Raw genomic sequence first — 24,924 nt, forward strand, 5'->3', positions numbered from 1 at the left:
CAGATTTCAAAATTGAAAATAAAAAAAATCTGTTTGCTCTTTTGAGAAATAGATTTCAGTGCAGAATTCTGCTGGAGCAGCACTATTAACTCATTCATTTTGAAAAAAATTTTTTTCCCCATGACAGTATCCCTTTAATGCTTACCCATACAAATGCTAGAGTTGTGAATCAATTATTATTATTAATTTTTACCAGATCCAAAAGAGCATCATTCCTAATAGGTTTCTGAACTATTGGAAATAAAAAGTAGACATTTAGCACATTTTACCATCCAGATTTTTCTGTCCCTTAAAGTAGAAAGCATTGCATGTCAACAGTTGTAATATAACTGCCTTAACCAAATCATGAACAGATGCCCATAGTATGTGTATACTAGGAGGGTAAAGGGTGAATGCAATAAAAATCCTTTGTGTCTCTTGTTGGGGAACACGATCTCAGAAGCAGGTCCTATTGACTATTGGTTTCAGCTTATTTCTTACTGGTGCACTTTGTCTTTGTGCCCTGATTTTGTTTAGAGCTAGACACTGCTTTTTATAGAAGCCATAATAAATTGAACAAAAATATAAACATCATGAAAGCTGATGTAGAATCAAGAAGAGTTTGCGAGTCAGGGAAGAATAGAAGGGAGGGTGTATGAAATATATAATCTGATCAATAAGCTAAAGCTTCTCAGAAATCTGTTTTAAGTAGTCTTTTCCATAAAGCAGATCACTACTGCACCAAACCAATCAAAAGGACCTTTGACTCTGCAGATGCGGCAATGACTACCTCTGCAGTTTTCCATTTAACTCTGTGCTCTTGTGCAAGCGCACTCAAGTTCTATATACAATTATGGGATCTGTATCTGAAAACCTGTTATCCAGAAAGCACCAAGTTATGGAAAGGTCGTCTCCCATAGACTCCATTTTATGCAAATTTTTCTCTGTAATAATAAAACAATACATTGTACTTGATCCAAGCTAAGATATAATTAATCCTTATTGGAAACAAAACCAGCCTATTGGGTTTATTTAATGTTTACATGATTTTCTAGTATTATCCCAACCACTGATACAGGTGATATGTATTTTTTTAGACAATATACACAGAATCAGAAAAATGGCTGAGGTGCTCAAGCCCCAAGCTTAAAGGACCAATAACATAAAAAAAATTGTTAGTATACAACGAAAAGAAAACACAAAGACAAATTAAACGAAAAAAAAAAAAGACTTAAATTAAAGCCATTTCAAAGTTTAATTTGTCTTTGTGTTTTTTCCGGTGCATATGAACGAATTAAAAAAAATTCAGTTACTGGTCCTTTAAATAGATAGGCTGTGCAATATTAAAAATGTAAGTTATTCAAAAATGTAATCTATAAAGACTGGAGAGACTGGGTGTCTAACATAATAGCCAGAACACTACTTCTGGCTTCTCTTCAGTGACTTGAAGGGGGCCACATGGGACATATCTGTTCAGTGAGTTTGCAATAGATCCTCAGCATTCAGCTCAGATTAAAAAGCAACAGTTATGACCCATGTGCCGCATCCCTCAAGTCACTGATTGGTTACTGCCTGGTAACCAATCAGTGGATACCAAGAGAGCTGCAAAACAGGAATTAGTTTTCTGGATATTTTGTTACACATCCAGTCACTCCAGCCTTTATACATTACATTGAAACTATATTTTATTTTTATAATGAACAATTCCTTTTAAACTACAGCCACTTCCTCAGCATATCAAGATTTTAAAGATAAATTTGAAATCTTCAACACACTAAACAGAAGTTTTTGGGTGGCCCTTGTGCTGCAGCCCTGAGCCTGTAGCAAGGGGAAAATTCCATTTTACATTTCTATGAAATGGTGGTCTGGTAAATGTGCAACCTGTGAAATAAGATGATTTTCTAGCAGACTTAAAGGGGTTGTTCACCTTTGAGTTAACTTTTAGTATGATGTAGAGAGTGATATTCTGATACAATTTGTAATTGGTTTTCATTTTTTATTATTTGTGGTTTTTGAGTTATTTAGCAGCTCTCCAGTTTGCAATTTCAGCAGTATGGTTGCTAGGATCCACATTACATTTGAATAAGAGACTGGAATATGAATAGAAGAGACCTGAATAGAAATATGACTAATAAAGAGTGGCAATAACTATATATATATAGCTTTACAGAGCATTTGGTTTTTAAATGGGTTCAGTGACCCCATTTGAAAGCTGGAAAGAGTCAGAAGAAGGCAAATAATTAAATAACTATAAAAAAATAAAACATTACAGTCAATTTAAAAGTTGCTTAGAATTAGCCATTCTATAACCTACTAAACATGAACCACCCCTTTAAGGTATGAAGATACAAATTATAGAAATATCCATTAGCCGGAAAACTCCAGTTTCTGAGCATTCTGGATAACAGGTCCTATACCTGTATTATAATAAATAAAGTACCCACCGAGGTCAATACACGCAAGTACAATAAAGTACACACACAGCCAGGAAGAAATTAGAGGGAACACTGTACCACTGAAAGTGCAATATCTGCTGATGCAAAACAGATGCCCCTTTATTATACTTTAGATACAATATATCTGCTCCTTTATTATACATAGTTATTCTGACAGCTACGTACTGTATGTAGCTACCTTCATTGGTCTCAGTTTATTTGGTATGTGAACTAAAATATACTTAAGATAGTCTCCCCTTAGTTTCAGACACAAACAATCACACACTGATGCAATGACTTATAAGTAATGTTCAACGATGCAATTTTACAGCACCTTGGCCTGATGCAATTCCTTCATTGACATGTTGACAGAGCTAAGCACTCAGTGACTGGCCACAGGGGTAGGATTGCAATGACTAAAGCATTGAAGTGTGCATTCATTTGTGGCACAAGACCTGATCCAATATCCTGATCCTGTAAGTTCAATAATGAACTACAGTTACACTCAGGGATATACTGCTGGAAAAAACAGCATCCCTGTCAAAATATCCACTGATGCAGCTAATGAAAACTACAGATCTAGCGTTCCTCTATGCAAATACAGTACATGATGAGCCTGCAATAAGGCTAAGCTTCTAAAAATCAAAAATAAAAAGAAGGTACAATTCTGTTACAGAAATAAATACATGAACTAGAGGGAAGAGCAAGACATTATTTTCATATAGTGCAGCCCATGGATATAAGGTATGTCAAATAAACATCCCCCTACACTAGGGGAAAAAAAAATAGGACAGCAAGGCTCGAACGGAGTGAGGGATTCAAAAAGTAGCATGTCAATATGCAAGGCATTTTTAAAGTAAATACTCCATGAACCCTAAATACTCCATGAACCCTAACCACTGATTAGATTGTAAGCTCTTGCAAGTAGGGTCCTTTGAGCCTGTTTTACAGAGATCCTGTTTTAACTCGGTTACCCTTGTGTTTTAAATTATTGTAAGACCCCTGTTAGTTTATAAACTAATGTAAAGCTCTGCGTAACTTACTGTGATGATGTGCCATAAACCCAATATTTCCATAGAACACATAGAAAAGAGATTGGCAGCATTAAGTCCCATGCAATGAGTGTGATTGGAACCGAGCAAAATTACAGGATCACCGAGCCTTGTGTGCCAATGCATTTACTATTTTTTGATGAGGAACTTCTGCCTGTGCTCCCGGTATTCATTAGCATATGCCCTTTATAAACATGCGGACTAGTTTCCCTGAAATACATTTTTTTTTTTTAATATGGCTTATTATTCAGTTGTTAATATTAATGCAACACATAAGTTAAAGTCAATAAAAGATAACTTTTACAGGACATGCTGGAAAGCATTCTTAGTTATTGTAGAACAATTCCAATTATACATTCAGTCAATTTGTATTTTTAATGCAGGAATTCCCCTTTAACAAAATTGAACCTTGGTACAAAGGAAGAATCCTATGATACATTGGGTGGGAGCCAAGCAGAGCAACCTAAAAAACCTCCTAGAATGTAAATTATACTGAGTATATTTTAAGAAATGGTAACAGTGTAAATAAACTCACATAACCAGGCCTTTAGCTACTGTACCTATACATTTAGGGATGAGATTGTTCTTGCACATTGTATTTGTATTTGAATTTTCCACAATTCCTTTATGAAACAAAGTTAAATTATTATATACAAGATATATCCTAAGTGATATTTGTATTTGCCACAGGAACTGAATATACTCTATGTTTGGCCTTTGTGACGTAGACAAATAGGAACATATTTATTATGCAGTGTAAAAAACAGGGGTATAATACACCACACAGCCAGGTCTCAGTGTAAAAAAAAGGTTAAAAAAAAAAAAAAAAGTGTAAAGTTTTTAAGCAATGTAAAATAACGGCGACAAAGCAGGCATTCGCATGGCATAAAAATCACACACACCTTGATAAATTCGCCATTTATTTTACACAGCTTTTTACACTGTTTTTTCAGTGAATTTTGTTTTACACAGCATAATAAATATACCCCTAAGATTACTAGTGCACAATGTACTGAAAGGAAAACTATACCCCCAAAATGAACACGAGCAACAGATAGTTCATATCATATTAAAGAATCTTACCAAACTGGAATATATATTTAAGTAAATATTGCCCTTTTACATCTCTTGCCTTGAGCCACCATTTCATGATGGTCTCTGTGCTGCCTCAGAGATCACCTGACCAGAAATACTACAACTCTAACTGCAACAGGAAGAGGAAAATCTTATCATACTTACCGTGATTTTCTTTTCCTGGACTGTAACATGGCAGTGGGCACTAACGGGTTAACCCCCCTCGTCATGTGACGGACAGGAAATACCTCATCAATAAAAGCCTCCCTAGCCCCTGATACGTCCTCCAATTTTTTCTCTGTACCGATGATCTCCCCTTAAGGGCTGGGAAGTGTTGCCCACTGCCATGTTACAGTCCAGGAAAAGAAAATCACGGTAAGTATGATAAGATTTTCCTCTTTCCTGTCCTTCACATGGCAGTGGGCACTAACGGGACCTTACTAAGCAGTAAAGGATAACACTTGGGCGGGCTAATGCAAATATATTTATTCATTTAAGGTAGCTGCTTGAAGAATGGATCTTCCAAATTTTGAACGATTTTCTGCCCAGACGTCTAATTTGTAGAACTTTATAAAAGTGTTGACACTGGACCAAACTGCCGCTCTGCATAAATCCTCTGTCGAAACTTGGGCATGGAAAGCCCAGGATGTCGCAACCGCTCTGGTGGAATGAGCCTTAATGTTTAATGGGACTTGCACTGCACTAGCTTTGTAAGCCTCTGAGATACAAGACTTTATCCATCTGGCTATTGTAGGCTTTGAAGCTTTGCAGCCGGCCTTCGAGCCTGAAGGGATGAGAAGGATATTATCGTCCTTTCGGATGTCTTTTAATCTGTTAAGGTAAATCTTTAGGCATCTCACTATGTCAAGGTTATGCCATCGAGCTTCTTCCTCTGTTTGGGGTGAAGGAAAGAAAGTAGGTAGTACAATGTCCTGATTCATGTGGAACTCTGATACTACTTTTGAGATGAAATTTTGTGGAGTTTTCATGATAACACAATCATCCATGAATCTGAGGTGACTGTCCAAGGCTATGAGAGCCTGAATTTCACCTACTCTTCTAGCTGATGTTATTGCTAGAAGAAAAGCCATCTTCCAAGTTGTGAATTTTAGCTGAACTGTGTCAAAAGGTTCAAAAGGTTCTTGTGTTAGAGCTTGTAGCACCAGAGACAAATCCCAAGGCGGAACTCTTTCTTTAATTTTGGGCTTTATTCTTCTTAAAGCTTGAAAGAAACGGGATACTAGAGGTTTTGATGCCCAAGACTCTCCATGTAAGGCTGATAAAGCTGAAATTTGCCCTTTTAATGAGGAAACACTCAGATCTTTGTCTAAGCCGGATTGCAAGAATTCCACAACCTGCTCCTGAGATGCTGCTTCACTGGATTTATTGTTGCTGACACACCAGTTTATGTAAACTTCCCATATTTTGTAATATTTTTGGGAAGTAGATGGCTTTCTGGCTGCTAGGAGTGTGTTTATAGTCCTATGAGATAGACCTAGGTTTTCCATGTTTAACCTTTCAGTCGCCATGCCGTCAATTTCCAACTTCTCGGGTTTGGATGCAGAAGAGGCCCCTGTCTCAATAAATTCTGATGTACTGGGATTTTGAGTGGGGGAGCTTGTGCCATATTGAATAATTGGGGGAACCAGATCCTTCTGGGCCACCAAGGTAAAATTGCTATTACCTCTGCTTTGTCCTCCTTGATTTTCCTGAGAAGCTTGGGAATCAAGGGGATTGGTGGGAACACATAAGCAAGTTTGAAGTTCCATGGAATTCTGAAGCAGTCTTGGTACCGGGCTTGATTGTCTTTGAACCTGGAATAAAACAGGGGAACCTTCCTGTTCATTGATGTGGCCATCAGATCGATTTCTGGTAGACCCAAAATCTCCGTTATCTGGATAAAAATATTTTGATCTAGTTCCCATTCTCCTGGGTGAGGGTTCCGACTGAGCCAATCTGCCCATACATTCATTTTCCCTGGTATGTGGAGGGCAGCAAGATCTGATATATGAGCTTCCGCCCACTGGAAGATAAGTTGAGCAATTTGAAGTAAGGATCGGCTCCTTGTGCCTCCTTGTTTCATCAGGTATCTCACTGTGGTCATGTTGTCGGAGTTCACCATAATCGCCTTTCCTTTGATGTCTTTTTTGAACTTCAGGAGAGCTAGTCGGACTGCCATAAGCTCTTTCCAGTTCGATGAATACTTTATTTGATAAGATTTCCATCTTCCCCAAACCGACTTGTGTTCTATGTGAGCTCCCCATCCGTGTTTGCTCGCATCTGTGGTCAGGTGTAGCCACTGAGGAGATAAGAGAGATTTCCCCTTTAACAAATTCTGCTGAATTTTCCACCAGGTTAGGCTGATTCTGACTGCCCGGCTGATTTGAATGACTTGAGAATCTTGAGTTTTGTTCCATTGCTTCAAGAATTCTGATTGAAGGGGTCTGATATGGGATAGAGCCCATTTTACAGCATCTCTTGTAGCCACTAACTTTCCTAGGAGTTGTTGGCATATTAAGGCTGTAGAGACTGGGAACTTTGTGAATTTGGTTATGAGATGATGAATCTCTTCTGCTTTCTCTGTCGGAAGAAAAATCTTGAAGTTCACTGTGTCTAGGTAAAACCCTAGATATTTTAAGTTTTGAGTTGGTATTAGACAAGATTTTTCGGTATTTAGTATCCATCCATGATCTTGAAGGATCTTTGTTACGGTTCGAGTGTGATGATTTAGAATCAAAGGACAAGAGGCCTTGATCATAATGTCGTCTAAATAGGCAAATATCTCTATTCCCAAAGTTCTGATGTGTGCTAGTAGTGGAGCAAGAACCTTCGTAAAAGTCCTTGGCGCGGTGGCTAGGCCGAACGGGAGAGCCGCATATTGGAAATGTTTTCCTCGAATGCAAAACCTTAGAAATTTCTGATGAGCTGGAAACACAGGTATGTGTAAATAAGCATCCTTTAGATCTATTCTCACCATCCAATCTCCTGGTTTCAGCATTTGAGATATTGAGGAAGTTGTCTCCATACGAAATTTCTTTATTGTCAGATATTTGTTCAATTCTTTTAAGTTCAGAATGATTCTGAAGTCTCCTGATGTCTTTCTTCTTAGGAAGATTGATGAATAATTGCCTTTTCCCCTTTCTTGTATTGGAACTGGAAGAATAACTTTTTCTTCTAGTAGTCGTAAAATGCCCATCTTTAGGGCTGTATTCGCTTCTTCGGTTTTTGGTTCTCTTGAACTTTTGAATTTTGGAGGAGGGAAATTTTTGAATTCTAGGCAATAACCATTGGAAACGATTTGTGTTACCCATTCGTCCGAAATTGTGTGAGCCCAAACAGAATGAAAGTCGAGAAGTCTTCCGCCAACCTGATGCTGTAGGGCTCGCAAACCATCATAAGTTTTTTTGGATTTCCCTGCTTCTTGTCTTCTTTACGTTGAAAAAACTGGCTTTTGCCTTTCCAGTAATTTTGCCCGGAGAAATTTCTGCCCGGTCTATAAGATCTAGCTTGTCTGAAAGCTCCCCTTGATGGTCTTGGAGGTTGCCTTTTGTCTCCCTGTCCTCTTCTATCCTGGGGCAGGAAAGAGGATTTCCCTGCCGAAGCTTTTGAAATTATGCTATCCAGCTTTTGACCGAATAAGAGATTTCCTTCAAAAGGGAGGGAGCAAAGGTTGTGTTTTGATGGTGTATCCGCCATCCAATGTCTTAACCACAATGATCTTCTAGCTGCAACTGCAAGGCTCATGCCTTTTGCAGCCAGCATAACTCCATCTAAGGAAGCCTCGGAAACAAAGTCGTTTACTGCTTTTACTTTTTCCAACATTTTTAAGATTTCATCCCTGCTGATTTTTTCATTTAAAGCTTCTTCAATCTCTCGGATCCAAATGTTGTTTGCTCTTGCCAAGGATGTAATGGCTATAGCCGGTTTACAGGAGGCGCCTGCCACCAGGTAAGCTTTTTTTAACGTGTAATCCTGCCTTCTTTCCATAGCATCACGTAGAGATACACCTTCATCTACTGGTAAAGTGGTTTTCCTAGCGACCCTAGTAATAGCAGCATCGACCTTGGGAGCTGTGTTCCACTCTTTAATCTCCTCATCTTTGAAAGGGTACATTTTCTTTATTCTTTTGTTAGTGTAAAATTTTTTATCTGGAGTGTTCCATTCTTTATTTATCATATCATTAATTACCTTATGAACTGGAAAAACAGCTGATTTTTTTGAGGCTGTATGAAACATTAGGTCTTTGTCTTCCGTTGTTTTAGCGGATGTATCTAGTTTTAATGTTTCCCTCATGGCTGTGATTAGAGGTTCCACAAGCTCAATGTTGAAAGAAAATTCTTCCCGGTCTTCGGCTTCATTCTGAGATAACTCTGTGTCACTTGAAATGGGGGAATCCGATAAGGACACATTCTGTCTGCCATCCAAACTTGTTATGGTCAAAGATCTTCTTTCCAAAGCGTGAGAGGAAACTTTTGATAAAACGTTTTCGGTAACTTTGTTAACCATATCGTTCATGGTTTGATCTACTTTCCCTTTCATCCAATCCATGAATGATGAGACCTCTTGTGAGGTAGATGGGCTTGCTAATTGATTCAGGCATTCTTGACACAGCTTTTTGTTTAAAAGTGCTGGATTTTCACAAGAGAGACACTCTTTCCTTGAGGATTTACTTCTCCCTTCGCTTCTTTCTCTGCCCTGATCATATCTTCTTCTGTCAGGGGAATGCCTGTGAAAAACAGTGCCCATAATATTAATAACATATAAAATAATGCTTTCTTCGGCTCAATCACTGTCCACTCACCCCCTTGAACTTGAGTGCGATCGCCTCCCAGAGCTCATAGCTGTATTAGGGAAAAGGTAACAATTATCCATAAGCAAGTAGGTAGAAAAAAGAAAACCTTACTGCCAATGTTCCCTGTGGATGCACTTACTGCAGTGTCTTAATCCCAGTTGGAGGCTTAGAAAGTTGTCCTTGGTTGATGATCCAAATCTCACCTTGGTTTCCTTGAGGTTATTATATAATTTATGCGGGGAGACCCGCGGAGCACGCCAGTCTTTATCCGTGCTTGAATTCCGCCGGAAATGACGTCATCCGTCTGGCTGCGCTCCAGATGATCCGGCGTCTTACTGCGCATGCGCCCCAAGCGGAGCATTGCGGCTTATGGCGCCGGCTGGCAACAACGGCCACGGCCCCGGAGGAAGAGGCCCTGCAGGGACTCACTAAAGGCATGATGCATTGTCCCGCAGCATCAGTGGATGGAGCCAGGATCCACCGGATTCGAGGGTGAGCCACAAATGACGAGGGACAGGAAAAAATTAAGAGGACGTATCAGGGGCTAGGGAGGCTTTTATTGATGAGGTATTTCCTGTCCGTCACATGACGAGGGGGGTTAACCCGTTAGTGCCCACTGCCATGTGAAGGACAGGAAAGAAGTGTTGAAGCAAAAGACAGAACTCTGTCTGTTAATTGGCTCATGTGACCTAACATGTATGGTTTGTTGGTATGTTTGTGTGCACAGTGAATCCTACGATCCCAGGGGGCGGCCCTTATTTTTTAAAATGGCAATTTTCTATTTATGATTACCCAATGGCACATACTACTAGAAAAGTATAGTATTATGAGAATGGTTTATTTACATGAAGCAGGATTTTACATATGAGCTGTTTTATGCAATATCTTTTTATAGAAACCTACATTGTTTGGGGGGGGGTATAGTTTTCCTTTAAAGGGGCTGTTCACCTAGTTGTTTTCAGATAGATCACCAAAAAATAATGACTTTTTCCAATTACTTTCTATTTTCTACGTTTTTCTAATATTTAAGTGTAAAGTGTCATTTTTCACCTACTAAAGCAGCTCTGGGAGGGGGGTTGCCAACCCTGTAAACTGTTCTAAATTGATACATTTCTTTATCTTTGTCCCTGCTGAGCAGAATCTCTGGGTTCCATTACAGCAAGCTGTGAGAATTGATACAATAGTTGCTAATAATTCCGAGAAGCTGGCGAGAAATGTATTAACTTAATGTTGCAACATTGTAACAGTTTAGACTCTAAACTGTTACAATGTCTCAGAATCTGCCCATGTGGCCAGACCCTTGGTAATTCAGCTGTAGACTCTAAACTTTAGAGACTGCACCTGAATTACCAAGGGGTCTGGCCACATGGGCAGATTCTGGGAGATTAGTCACCATGCGACAAATCTCCTCTTCTTCACGGTGACTAATCTCCCTGATCTGCCTTCTGCCGGCTACAATGTAAATCGCCTGAGGGCAGGCACACAGAGCGCTTCGTTTCCGAAGTCGCCAAAGTTTCCTCATGAGGCAATTTTATGAGCGACTTAGGAAAACAAAGCGTTCCTTGTGCCTGCCCCCAGGTGATATACATTTTAGCCGGAAGGCAGGGGATGCCAGATAGGGGAGATTAGTCATACGAGAAGAAGAGGAGATTTGTCGCCTGGCAACTAATCTCCCCGAATCTGCCCGTGTGGCCAGACCCTAAGCTGCCAGACTCAAACACCAGAGACAGGAACATTCAACTTTAAACTTTTTTTGATTTTTGAAAAACAGTAAAAAATAAATAATGGAAAGCAATTGAAAAGAGTAATACAATTCAGAACTTCAAAGAGAGTTCTTGAAATAAGTTCTAAAACCTTGGCTTTAAAAGGCTGTCATATTTCTTATGAACAAAGAGATGTTGTAGATGTATTCCCTTTTAAATATCTGTTTCATCTTCAGCACAATTCAGAAGTGACAGAAATGTTCTACTCTCTACGGGAAAAAGTGGCCTTTGGACAAAAAAAAAACCAAAAAAAAAAAAAACAGAAAATGCTACTGCAATTGACAAAGTTTCAACTATGTTTTAGATAATGTCAATTTGAAAAAAAATGTCAGATGACCATTTTTGAAGCAGTTTTATAAGAGATCAATAATCTCTTGTTTATTGCTATGGGTTACTGCACAAGGGCAAGTTTGCCCAATGTAAGTAAATGAGCCCTGAGGAGGAGTGTGCGGCACATAATAATAGGCTGCAAACATAACTGCAGTGTTGTATTTCTTATAGTGGGCAAAGATAAGGAACCATAGACTTTTTAAAAATGTAATCAAGGTGCTTATAGTTGATGTAATGTGGAATTTTGCTCCACCCTTTAACAGTCATGAGTCATGCATCCACTTCCTATCCCTATTCTTTAAAGACGCAACCCTATCTTTCATAGCGGATTTTGGTATATTTAACGGACAATTTATAAAGTTTACCTTATGAATCATGTTTCACAATAAAATTTCAAAAAGTGCTTAGAATAGCACTCATCAATTTTGCATTCACTTTAAAGGTTTACTTATCCTTTAACGGAATTTCTGTCATTTTCAAAGAGTATAGTGGTTCCTGCACCCCAATACATTATATAGTGAGAGTGCAAGCACACTACAGTGAAAAGCTGGCAAGCTATTTTATATAGTACTTAGCACCACAAGCTTATTACACAGTGAAAGGTAGTGGGCACTAGCACCTTTAAGTACATTTTACATTAGGAACCGTGAATATTGGCTCGGGATGCACTAGATTTGGCCAAATGTCATACATAATCCTAATTTGCATATGCAAATTAGGGGCAAGAAAGGAAAAGTAGGAAAAAATTACTTCCGTGTTTTGTGGCGAAATGTCACATGATTTCTGTGCCGGTCCCTAATCTGCATATGCATATTAGGGTGCAGATTCGGTTTGGCCAGGCACAAGGATTTGGCTGAATCCTGAACTGAATCCTGGCACCACAAAAAAAAAATTGTAGACTGAGAGTCAGTAGAGACAGTCAACAAAGCACCACTATATACACAGGGCAAAAACAGTGGGTATTGGCTCTGAGCGAAGGCAATGGGTGGTTCAGAAGAAGTACAAAATGATGTGCTTTCACGCCTAATTCTTTGCGAGCACTAAATTGTGCTAGTTTCAAAATTGATGTGTGTGCATGGCTTAGAAGGAAACTGGTTTGGCAGTATATTATATACAGGTATGGGACCAGTTATCCAGAATCCTCATGTACATGGGATTTTCAGGATAGGGGGCAATTTGGATCTTCATATCTTGAGGCTACTAAAAAATTATTTATACATTAATTAAACCCAATAGTATTGTTTTGCCTCCAATAAGAAGTCTATTTTAATATGGATATTGTACAGGGTACTATCATTACAGAAAAAAGGGAAAAATGTGATTAAAATGGAGTCTATGGGAGATGGCCATCCTGTAATTCTGAGCATTCTGGATAACGGATCCCATACTTATACAATGGAAGGCAGTGGATTCTGGGAACTCCTACTAAAATTCAGTTCAGTTCGGGGCAGAGGCCCATGGCAACCAAAAGTATTTAATAAACAGTAAGAGGCAAAAGGTCCTTACACCTGTGAGTACTTAATATAATATAAGAGGCAACAGGTCCTGGCAACTCATAATTGCAGAGATTAAAAAACAAAGTATTCAAAATATTGAATATATTGAACATGCAAGATATTGAATATACAGATGTACGATCCATTATCTGGAAACCCATTATCCAGAAAGCTCTGAATTACGAAAAGGCCATCTCCTATAGACTCCATTTTATCCAAATAATCCAAATTTTAAAAATGATTTCCTTTTTCTCTGTAATAATAAAACAGCACCCTGTATATGCCAAACTAAGATATAATTAATATTTATTGGAAGCAAAACCAGTCTATTGGGTTTATTTAATGTTTACATGATTTTATATTAGACTTAAGGTATAAATATCCAAATTACAGAAAGATCCATTATTTGGAAAGCCCCAGGGCCCAAGCATTCTGTCTAAAAGGTCCCATACCTGTACTTCAAGGTGGCAGGTCATGTCACCCAAAAAGCCTATTATATAAAGTGATGGCAGTGGATAGCAAAATCCGAATACATTATTTACACTGAAAGTCAGAAGGTCCTGGCAATGTAAACTCCACTAAGGTTGTACTTGATGTTCTGCAGTAAAAGGCTGCAGAACATGCAGGTGCTGTATAAATAATATTAAATAACTGCTCTGGATCAAACAAAAGTGAACTTTAGCATTCAATTACGTAGACTGCTAAAGTTCACTGCATTTGACAAATCAACAAATTACCATATATGAGGTGGTAACAGGTAGTTGGAATAATCTTTCAGAAATATTGAATTCAACAATCCAAATATAATGCTATGGCATGACTATATCTGGCGCTGCAGGGTCATTTGTCCTAGCTCCTCCCTGCAATGAATTTTGGTGAGAAAACTTTTCCAAGATTGGTAGAGGATGAGTGCATAAAAATGCTTATATTCGATCTATATACTTCTTGTCTTATGAACGTGTATCAATCGCAAATGCACCATGTTGTATTTAAAAAATGCAATGAAACGACTGCATATGGCATGCATTTACATGTACTCAAAAGCACAATAAAATGCAAGAGCCATAAATTCACTTGGTCTAGGTAATGATCCCCAACCAACCCATTGGATGATGCTCCCAATGGCCTCAAAGCAGGCGCTTATTCTTTAAAGGGATACTGTCATGAGAAAATATGTTTTTTTTCAAAACGCATCAGTTAATAGTGCTGCTCCAGCAGAATTCTGCAATGAAATCCATTTTTCAAAAGAGCAAACAGATTTTGATATATTCAATTTTGAAATCTGACATGGGGCTAGACATATTGTCAATTTCCCAGCTGCCCCCAGTCATGTGACTTGTGCTCTGATAAACTTCAATCACTCTTTACTGCTGTACTGCAAGTAGTGATATCACCCCCCCCCTCACCCCCACCAGCAGCCTAACAACAGAACAATGGGAAGGTAACAAGATAGCAGCTCCCTAAAGCTGGCCATAGATGTAAAGATTTTTAAAAGATCCGATCGTCATCGCGAGACCACGATTATTTCAAAACGATCGTACGAATTGTCATTAAACTAAAAAGACCATTTTAGGTGATATGCTAGGAAAACAAAGGGTAGCTGCCTGCTTGTCCCTGCAAACATAGATAGATTGCACTGGGACCGATAAAGATTTTTTAACCTAGCCGATCAATTTTCTGACTGATGTCGGCTGAAAGTGATGTAAAAAGATGTACGATCATTCGAATCCCACTAACCGCACGATAATTTCGAAGGATTGGTCGGACTTCGCTAAAGTCATTCGGCAAGAAAAATCTTTGCGTCTATGGGGACCTTAACACAAGATAACAGCTCCCTGGAAGATCTAAGAACAGCACTTAATAGTAAAAGCAAAGTCCCACTGAGACTGATTCAGTTACATTAGGTAGAAGAAATAACCGCTTGCCAGAAAGTAATTCCAACCTAAAGTGCAGGCACAAGTCACATGACTGGGGTAGCTGGGAAACTGACAAAATGTCTAGCCCCATGTCAGATTTCAAAATTGAATATAAAAAAAATCAGCTTGCTCTTTTGAGAAATGGGTTTCAGTGCAGAATTCTGCTGGAGCAGCACTATTAACTGATGCGTTTTGGAAAAAAACATGTTTTTCCATGACAGTATCCCTTTAATTACTGGCTTGAAGGCAAGTTTTGGTTGCATAAAAACCAGCTGTACTGCCAAACAGAGCTGACATGACAATAAACTCACTCTTGACTTGACTCTCCTGTAGGCTGCCAGTCCATATAGGAGCTATCAAATAGCCAATCACAGCTCATATTTGGCACCACCAAGAACTTTTTGCATGCTTATGTTGCTCTTCAGCTTCTTTTACATTTCAATGTGGCTCACGGGTAAAAAGGTTGGGGACCTATGGTCTCAGGCTTCGCTCATGCAAGGCTGTTTCTCAGCCTGCATATAAATGTAGGCCAAGAGACAGCATAGAACTATACCACCCCCCACTCCAGGAATTATTGTTAATTTGCACATGCAATTTAGAAGTCGTCTGGATTCTTTGTGCAAGTAAAGGTGGTCATACATGGAGAGATTCACTCGTTTGGCGATGTCGCCAAACATGCGGATCTCCCTCAGATATGCCCACCTTGAGGTGGGCAATATCGGCTGATCCGATCCTGGGCCCTAGGGCCCAACGATCGGATCCTAACGATGCCCAAACGGGTGGTCGGATCGCGGGACTGCATCAACGAATAGATGCGGCCGCGATCCGACGGGATTTTCTGTCCCATCCGATCGAGATCTGGCCGACTTTCGACCAGATCTCGATCGGTGAAGCCCGTCGGGGGGGCCCCATACACGGACCAATAAGCTGCCGACACGGTCTGTCGGCAGCTTTTATCGGCCCGTGTATGGCCACCTTAAAAGGACCTTAACACTTATAAGGGCAGGTAATTTACCCAGGAATCGGTGCATTCCTACCATATTGCATATGGGCTTCAGGTTTCTTTTGTGGATGATGGAAATCTGACCACACCTACAAGGCCCCCCAGGCAATGCTGCACACACAAATATTATCTAAAAGATGAAAGGTAAACCCAATTCTGAATAATAAATTTGTAAACCATATATATGACCAAGATCATTAAGTTTATCATTAACATAAAGTTTACAAGAAAAGCAACAACATACCCTAGTCCTACACTGTCCCAGGTTTTCAATTTCTAAAACTGTAACAGTTTAACCATAAACTATTTATTCTTCTATTAAGCCTTCTGTGGTCTGGACAATATCCTGAAAACACAAAGCTGCATTAAACCTGCACATATTAATGCATCTGCACGTGTCTGGATAATAAATCTGAACTGGACACATCATTTAATTAAATCCGATTTAACGAAACCCGTTCAGATTACAACTAGTCATCTGAATAGCTCACATATAAACTGCGCCGTGTACATATGATCGGATTGGTGGCATATACCAGCCAGATCCCTTTAAAAACAGTAACACAAATTTCCACCACAGTAATTAAAATTAGATGCATAATTAATTTTAAACCAATTATCGGTTTGTGCCATTCACTCCCTGACTTAATGCGGGTCCCCTGAGAAAAATATTGAGAAACCCTGCTCTATGCAGATGAATGGGAATCGTTCCAACTGCTCAGGTCATTCTGAAATTGCAGCTGCAACTGCTTTCAACTTTGAATTGCATTTCCACATATATAGTGGGTAAGCATTCACATTGATGCAATCTGGACGTCAAATATCGGATCAAATCCTGTAGTGCAAACAAAGCCTTACCTTCTATAGCGAGTCCTATCTCCCTGGATAAAGTGCAGCCTATAGAGCTAGTGATGAGCCAGCAATGCATTTTATGGAATACTCTGTTACTAATCTGTACTATTCAGTGGCTGGGATTTTGCCCTGTGCAGAACAGGCAAAGCAGTAACACGAACACCAAATAGCCGGTTGCACTTCTATTGGGGTTAGGGTTGCCGCCTTTTCGGGAAAAAAATACCGGCCTTCCTATATTCTTCCCGTTTTTTTCCTATTAATAACATTGGCATCAAGCATCATTTTTACCGGCCAGGCTGGTAGAATAACGGCCAGGTGGCAACCCTAATTGGGGTATTGTGGCTGGATTCCAGGGGGGTAGGGGCTCATTTTACCTTTTGTCAAATGCACACAATACAAATGTGCTCTGTAAACATCACCAAGTCAGAACAAGGGACCCTTTCTTGTGGATGTTGCAGAAAATGACCCAGCCAGAATGGATGTGTATATAGCAACAAGACAATACTCACCTCCTCTCTGTGCTGTTTGGGTCCCACCCTTGCACTCAGTATATTGAACGATGATGCCCAAACTGGGTTTGGGGACTTCCATTTGCTCTCTAACCATAAACCCTAGCAAAGCCTCCCTGCAGTGATTTTATTCATTTATACAGAACTACATTTAGCAGCATTCACAGACAGAGGCGCATATTAGTGTACAAAGCATGCAGGAGGCATGATGGTTAAACATCTCCACACTGAAGCTACAAAGCAGCAGCATCTTGTGAGCTCCACACACCCGCAATCATTCAGTCAACAGCGTTCTTCTATACTATAATGTGTACATAGCAGTATTTACCTCACAGCGGCCCTTTGTTTCAATCCTCCCCCGGCTTTTCCCGTCTCCTCTTTTTAATCCCCAACTCCCCTGTACAATGAAAAGGAACTCCCTTTTCCCAGCCCCCAGAATCTGCAGATCAGATATTTCAAACAGCAGTGAGCTGCTGGCCCCGGGGGATGGTGGGAAATGGAGTTTTTTCGACCCCCGTCTGTACGTGCAAGAGCAAAGTATTCGGTGCGTCTTCACTACAAATCCCACTGCCCTCAAATGAATGAAAGACAGATGAGCCACGAAAGAGATTGTGGGTGTTGAAATCCACCAAATAGAAATCCTCCTCTGGCCCCCAGGGCAGATCTGCCTGTGTCCAGCTGGAAGGTGGTAAAAAGGCTGATCTGCTAGTTCATGTCACAGAACTACAACTCTCACACTGTTCTGGACTCTGAGATGGGTAGGGGGTGTTAGAAGTGCAGCAGCTACGAGCTTTAAGTTGTTTTGCCTTTTATCTATGAGCTTTATCTATGCACAAAATGTTTTAAGCCCAAATGTTATATGGTAAGGATGCACCAAATCCACCTTTTATGGAATCTGGCAAGTACCTCATCTTCTTCCACAAAAGTGTTGGCTGACTCATTCAATTCTTTAAAAAAAAAAACATAACTTTAAACAGTCATATGATTTTTTTTAGGGCTCTTGAATGTGTCATTTAGTTTTTGGTGCACATTTGAGACACAAGATTGAGGGATCCTAAACGCATACGCTGAGTGAATCCATTATATTCTAAGTGTGTCCAGAACTGAGGTTTATTGCAAAAAAAAGAATTCTTAATTCTTGTTATTAACCTTATTGAAATAACTATAACTATTGGGTTTTTTTTTGATGTGCCCATGCAGCTGAGAGCAGGCCATACTCTACAGGACTACAGCTTCCAGCATCAACAGACACAGGGGCATCGTAGTGTACAAAACATGCTGTAAGAATGATGATTGGACGTCGCTATACTGAAGCTACAAAAGCAGCATCTTGTAAGCTACTGGCACCCGCAATAATTCGATCTTCTCAGTATACTATACTGTGTACGTAGCAATATTTAGCTTGCAGCGGGCCTTTGTCCAATCCCCCCCCCGACTTTTTTCATCTCCGCTTCTTGAACTCCAATTTCCCTGTACAATGAAAATTATCCCCCTTTACCTAGCCCCCCAAAATCTGCAGATTAGATATTTTTAAACAGCAGTGAGCTGCTGGCACCAGGGGATTGTGGGAAGTTGAGTCTTTTCAAGACCGACTGTATGTGGAAGTCTTGGTAATTACAAATCCCACTGTGCTCAACTGAAAGAAAGACAGATGAGCTTCTAAGGAGATTGTGCATGTTGAATTGCACCAAATAGTAACCTCCTCTGGCCCCCAGGGCCGATATGTCTGTGCCAAGCCCCTTATTTCCCAGCGGGCATGTTCCCCCCTGTTGTGCCCCCTTTGTTCCAGCGCAGAACCTAAGGTTGCGTACCTGCAGTAATGACAGTCGACACTAGCTTCCAGACTTATGGCATTGCAGATGTCACAGCTGGCCATTGGAGCATTGATGACAAATTAAGAGGTTATCAGTAAGCAGAGCAGTGAGAAAGGTGAGAAAAATAAAGGTAAAGAGAGCGTGTCAGTGGACTGAATGGGGTGCCTTAGTCCCAATCAGATTGTAACTTCCATAAAAACTCCCAAGTGATTATAATCACCTTACCTGATACCCTAAGTCAATAGTTGAAAACTGCCCTGGCCTGGGGTTGTTTTCAGTGAGCACCACAGAGCAATCTTTTTCTTCCGCTTCTTTTTTCTTCAAAATGACAGGGCATGGACACCCATGCAACAAAAGAAGAAGCAGGAAGGAGGTCTCAATGTGGTGCTTTCTGGGAGAACTCCAGGCCAGGACAGTATTCTGCTAAGCACTGGGCAGGTCTGGACTGAGAATCAAAATAGGCCCTGTCATTTCAGGTACACAGAGGCCCAAACAGCCCACAAACAGGCCCAAAAAGCCCCCCACCAGCCCACTAAGGTATGACTTTCTATGGCACCTCACAGCAGCCCCTCTGGCATTTGCCAGAACCCACAGATTGCCAGTCCGGGCTAGAGAGTCAGCAACAGGGCCTGACTAGAACCATTCTGGACTGCTAATATATTAACCAGACAACTTTATTTGAGGTATACATTCATACATAGCATTAAAGGATAGCTTGTGCATTGTGAAAGCTTGTGACAATGCTGAGGAGCCTTTTGCCTCATTTGCAAAGCAGAATGCAGTGTGCAAAGTGAAGTTAATGTACAGCATGCTAAAAAAAAGGTGGACTTTTCTTTAAAGTTTCTACAAAAACTCATTATCATGCTACAGTCCACTGAAAAATACTGAGAAACTGAAACTTGCTTTTACCCAATTGATATCATCCCAGTTATATGTTAGGCAAGTTTAAAAATCCCATCCGGCAGGGACCACATTAGTACGTTGATCATAACTGACCATAACTGTTGCAAATCAGGCTGGTGCAGTTGTTTGGTCCCTGTTCCAATGATCGGATGATCATTGGAACAGGGGCCAAACGACTGCACCGGCCTGATTTGGCCTAGAGTGTAGGTTGTCAGATCGGGTGGCCAGATTAAATTCTCAAAACTCCTGGGTACACTGCATTACTGTTTAATACTGATTTGATGGTTCCTGACTTTCTTGTCTGTTTCTGGCTATTCTGATTGACCTACAAATAATAACACACATAAAGATCCTGCAAACTAAGTAAAAAAACACCCTCAAACAACACATTTTACAAACAAATATTATATACATACCACCCAGCACAAAAAGCACATAAGACAGCAGATGTTCAGGTGTAATGGAAACCGATTATCTTCGCCAAGATGGCGTCCAAGATGGCGGCCTCCTGGATCCTGCTGGTCGCAGCACGATGACATCAGCGTCTTTTCGCCCTCGGATTGGTCGCCGGAGTCGGAACGGACGCCGGCGTCAGAATGTGCGCCGGCGTCAGGACGCTGGCGTCAGTGCGTCAGCGTCCGCGTCATGACGTCAGCGCGTCCAAATTGGCGCCAAACCCAGGCCTATTTAAAGCAGTTTCAGACTCTCCTCAATGCCCAATTATAGGTTTTTGCTTGCTGATTCCTGGGTGTGTTTATCATTGTTTATCCTGTGTACCGACCTTGCCTGAACTCTCGTCTTTGAACCTCGTCTGCCTGAACTGATTCTACTGCCTGATTACGACTATTCTACTGCCTACTCCTTCTGTACTGCGAACTCGGACTTTGTTACCTCCTCCTTGGTCCTTACTACCTCGGGGCCCTCGGGCCTTACATCAGGTCAATGGTTTAAAAGCCTTTATCGAGGGGAGTAGTGGATAGTTTCTGTTCTCAAGCTAGCCTTGTTTACTGCATCTTTGGCCTTGAGAGCGAAGCTACCTGTTGCGTTTAGTCAACTTATAAAACAGTGGTGGAAAATACAGCCCTGCCTGTAATTTGGCGGTAAATTTGGCCATTAAACGACATAATATTGTGGGACAGTATAAATTCATACTATCGCTGGTAATTCCGGGTTCGCTTAGCATTCTGGGAGTAGACCATTCGCTGTTGCTTTTGGGTCCTCACTGTGTCACAGTCTCGCAATCTCTCGCTCTCTCTGCCATCTTTGTTTGCACAGGGGACGCCAGATCCGCGTGGCTTCCTAAAAAAACTTGCAGAACTCGAAAAAAAAAAGATGTATCACTATGTACAGCAGTATTATCATTGCTTCTACCACTTTTTGTGTGATATTTCATTATTGTTTTATTATATTTTGGTTCTGATCGTTCTAACCTTCACCAGTAAATATGACCAGTTTTATAATCCATTTGGTCTCTTTCAAATTTATTCTGTCTGTGTACTATTTCTTTTCTTTCAAAGATTTGGAAATATTTTTGTGATTGTTCATTTAAATCTTCAAATAATTCGGTGGCCTTAAATTGGGACAAATCTTTTTGTATCTCATTTATTTCAGCATTTAATTCTTTAAGTTCTTTTCTTTTTTGTTTTATAGTTAATGTCATAAGATTCACAGAACTTGTAAAGTCTTTTTCCATGCTGCCATAAACTCTGCATCATCCCTGCCAAAGGTGGGCCACTTTTTTTAGTGATCCTTAGATCTCTTGGTACTATTCCTTCCTTATACAAATAAGAGATTCTTTCTGCCACCATGCCGACGCATTTCGTGCCATTGGGCGCTTCATCAGAGGAGGTGTGGCTGTTGTGCAGCCCATTCCTTAAATACCCAATTAATTGTTTCATACATTTTCAGGACTAAGTTATATACTGAATAAATAGTTTGAATATTCGAATATTCGATAATCAAAGTACTGTCTCTTTAAAAAAAACTTTGACTTCAATACTTCAAATTAAACCTGCTGAAGTGCTATGTTAGCCTATGGGGACCTTTACACATCGAAGTAAAATCTTTCGATCGTACGATAAAATCGGTCGAATCGAACGTTTTAATCGTTCGACCGAACTATTTTACTTTGAACATTCGATTACCAAATTCTATGAAAAATCCTTTGTATGTCGAAGTCGAAGTATTTTAATTCGACGGTCGAATTTCGAAGTATTTTTTACTTCAAAATTTACCCTTGATAAATCTGCCCCCTGGTGTAGAAGGTTCTAGCAGGAGTTTGCTAATAAAGAAATGAAGAGCTGTGACAGGGCTCTTTGACTGATGTTCGGAGATAATTAAAGGAACAGTAACACCAAAAACTGAAAGTGTATCAGAGTAATGAAATTATAATGTTTTCTTCAGAAAGACTACTATAGTTTATATAAACAAGCTGCTGTTTAGCCATGGGGCAGCAATTCAAGCTGGAGAAAAGCACAGGTTACATAGCAGACAACAGATTAAACACATTGCATTGGACAGGATTTATCTGTAATAAGCTATGTAACTTTTTCCTTTTCTCCTTTTTCCAGCTTGAATAGCAACCCCCAGGACTATACAGCATCTTAAACTCTAGTAGTCTTTCTGAAGCAAACATACAGTTTTTACCAGTGTATGCTAATAGTATATTATATGTTAATTACTTTAAAATGCTTTAATTTTTTGGTATTATTGTTCCTTTAATGGGGCCAAGAGCCTCTGCATACCAACCTCAGGTGAAGCGTCCAGGTGAAAGCCAGTTCTAACATCACCGTTATAGTTAGACCAGCTAGTGTTAGGGCAGGTTCTGTGTAGATGTGGCTAAGTTGAAAGGCAAGGAGGTTCCATCCCTGATCAAATTCGACAAAAACTATTGTTAAAGGGATCCTGTCATTGGAAAACATTTTTTTTTCAAAACGCATCAGTTAATAGTGCTACTCCAGCAGAATTCTGCACTGAAATCCATTTCTCAAAAGAGCAAACAGTTTTTTTTTATATTCAATTTTGAAATCTGACATGGGGCTAGACATTTTGTTAATTTCCCAGCTGCCCCTGGTCATGTGACTTGTGCCTGCACTGTAGGAGAGAAATGCTTTCTGGCAGGTTGCTGTTTTTCCTTCTCAATGTAACTAAATGTGTCTCTGTGACACATGGGTTTTTACTATTGAGTGTTGTTCTTAGATCTACCAGGTAGCTGTTATCTTGTGTTAGGGAGCTGCTATCTTGTTACCTTCCCATTGTTCTTTTGTTTGGCTGCTGGGGGGGGAAAAGGGAGGGGGGTGATATCACTTGAACTTGCAGTACAGCAGTAAAGAGTGATTGAAGTTTATCAGAGCACAAGTCACATGACTTGGGGCAGCTGGGAAATTGACAATATGTCTAGCCCCATGTCAGATTTCAAAATTGAATATAAAAAAACTTTTAGAAATGGATTTCAGTGCAGAATTCTGCTGGAGCAGCACTAACTGATTCATTTTGAAAAAATGTTTTTTTCCCATGACAGTATCCCTTTAAGTTTTCAAGTTCAGCTGCACCCTCTTGACCATCAGACATGATGCATAGTAGTATATTTAAACTACCAACAGTCATAAAGTCTTCTGGGTTTTTACATTACATTTACATTTTTTAATAAACATATATATATATATATATATATATATATATATATATATATATATATATATATATATATATAGTCCAGTAGATGAAAGCACTCACAGCTTCATTGTAAAGATAAAGTTTAAAAGGTTTCTTTATTAAATATATATATATATATATATATATATATATATAAATGTCCAGATAGTACCTGCACTCTTGCCTTTGCTTTTCTTTGTGGGTGCTTTGGTCAAAATAATGTGTATCCTTCAGAATGGACCAGCACACCAGGTTTTCAAGTGTTCAAATTTTCTTTATTGCCATAACACTCGTGCATCCAACGTTTCGGCCCGCATTGGGGCCTTTATCAAGGATGATAAAGGCCCCAATGCGGGCCGAAACGTTGGATGCACGAGTGTTATGGCAATAAAGAAAATTTGAACACTTGAAAATCTGGTGTGCTGGTCCATTCTGAAGGATATATATATATAATAAACCTCCCTTTCTATCTTTAAAACGTTTGTGTTGCTGTTACTTCTTGGTGTGCCGTCATCCTGCATTGCTTATCGAATTTTTTCCAGACTGGCACCCAAGTCTACATTTTGCTTAGGGTGTGCGTCCCTTACTCTCTCTCTCTCTCTCTCTCTCTCTCTCTCTCTCTCTCTCTCTATCCTTCAGATATATAGTATTCTCATTTGCTTTCTCATTGCCAAGGCCAGTGAACCCTGACCACCACTAGATATTTTAAATTTAAAAAATTTGGTACATTTCCAGAAAAAAATTTCAAACCTGCTTGGTCCCCAAATCAGCTGATATTCATATTACATCATTGGGACACAGAATACACGCGCATATAATTATACAAAACAAATTTTCAAATGATTTTATTTGTATGTGTCAAAATTCATACAAATCAGCAGTCCTCTGAGCAGCCTCAGTATACAGTAAATAAACCCCTTTCATCCCCCCAGCTAGATCCTGTATTTTTTTTTTTTTGATAAAGAGCAGCTCATTGTACAATGGCTTCTCAGTGGACTGCTGGTCTGTTTGGAGCCCGACAGGTGTGAAATCTCATGTGCAAAATTATGGGTCACCTGTGACTTGGGATGCACCGAAATCCACAATTTTGGATTCTGTCGAACCCCCGAACCCTTTGCGAAAGCTTCCGCCGAATACAGAACCAAATCAAAATCCTAATTTGTATATGCAGATTAGGGGTGGGAAGGGGAAAAATTTCTACTTCCTTGTTGTGTGACAAAGAGTCACGTGATTTCCCTCCCTGCCCCTAATTCGCATATGCAAATTCGGATTCGGTTTGGCAGGGCAGAATCCGAGTCCTGCTGAAAAAGGCAGAATCCTGGATTGGGTGCATTCCTACTTGTGACACCCTC

The 24,924-nt window shown here is 39.9% G+C and overlaps 1 protein-coding gene across 4 annotated transcripts in view; it reads right to left on the bottom strand.

Moving 5' to 3' along the window:
- st3gal2.1.L (ST3 beta-galactoside alpha-2,3-sialyltransferase 2, gene 1 L homeolog) overlaps positions 1-17,724 on the bottom strand; it is a 46,588-nt gene extending 28,864 nt beyond the window's left edge. For 2 of the 4 annotated variants that reach the window (XM_018256598.2, XM_018256596.2), the window contains exon 1: positions 17,530-17,724. The gene's annotated coding sequence lies outside the window, so the exon portion shown is untranslated. Of the gene's footprint in view, positions 1-17,201; positions 17,491-17,529 lie in introns of those variants that run through there. The other 2 variants (XM_018256599.2, XM_018256597.2) reach the window with 1 other exon arrangement.
- Positions 17,725-24,924: the final 7,200 nt, after the last annotated feature.

This window comes from Xenopus laevis, chromosome 4L (genome assembly GCF_017654675.1).
Source record: "Xenopus laevis strain J_2021 chromosome 4L, Xenopus_laevis_v10.1, whole genome shotgun sequence".
Taxonomy (NCBI): Eukaryota; Metazoa; Chordata; class Amphibia; order Anura; family Pipidae; genus Xenopus; species Xenopus laevis.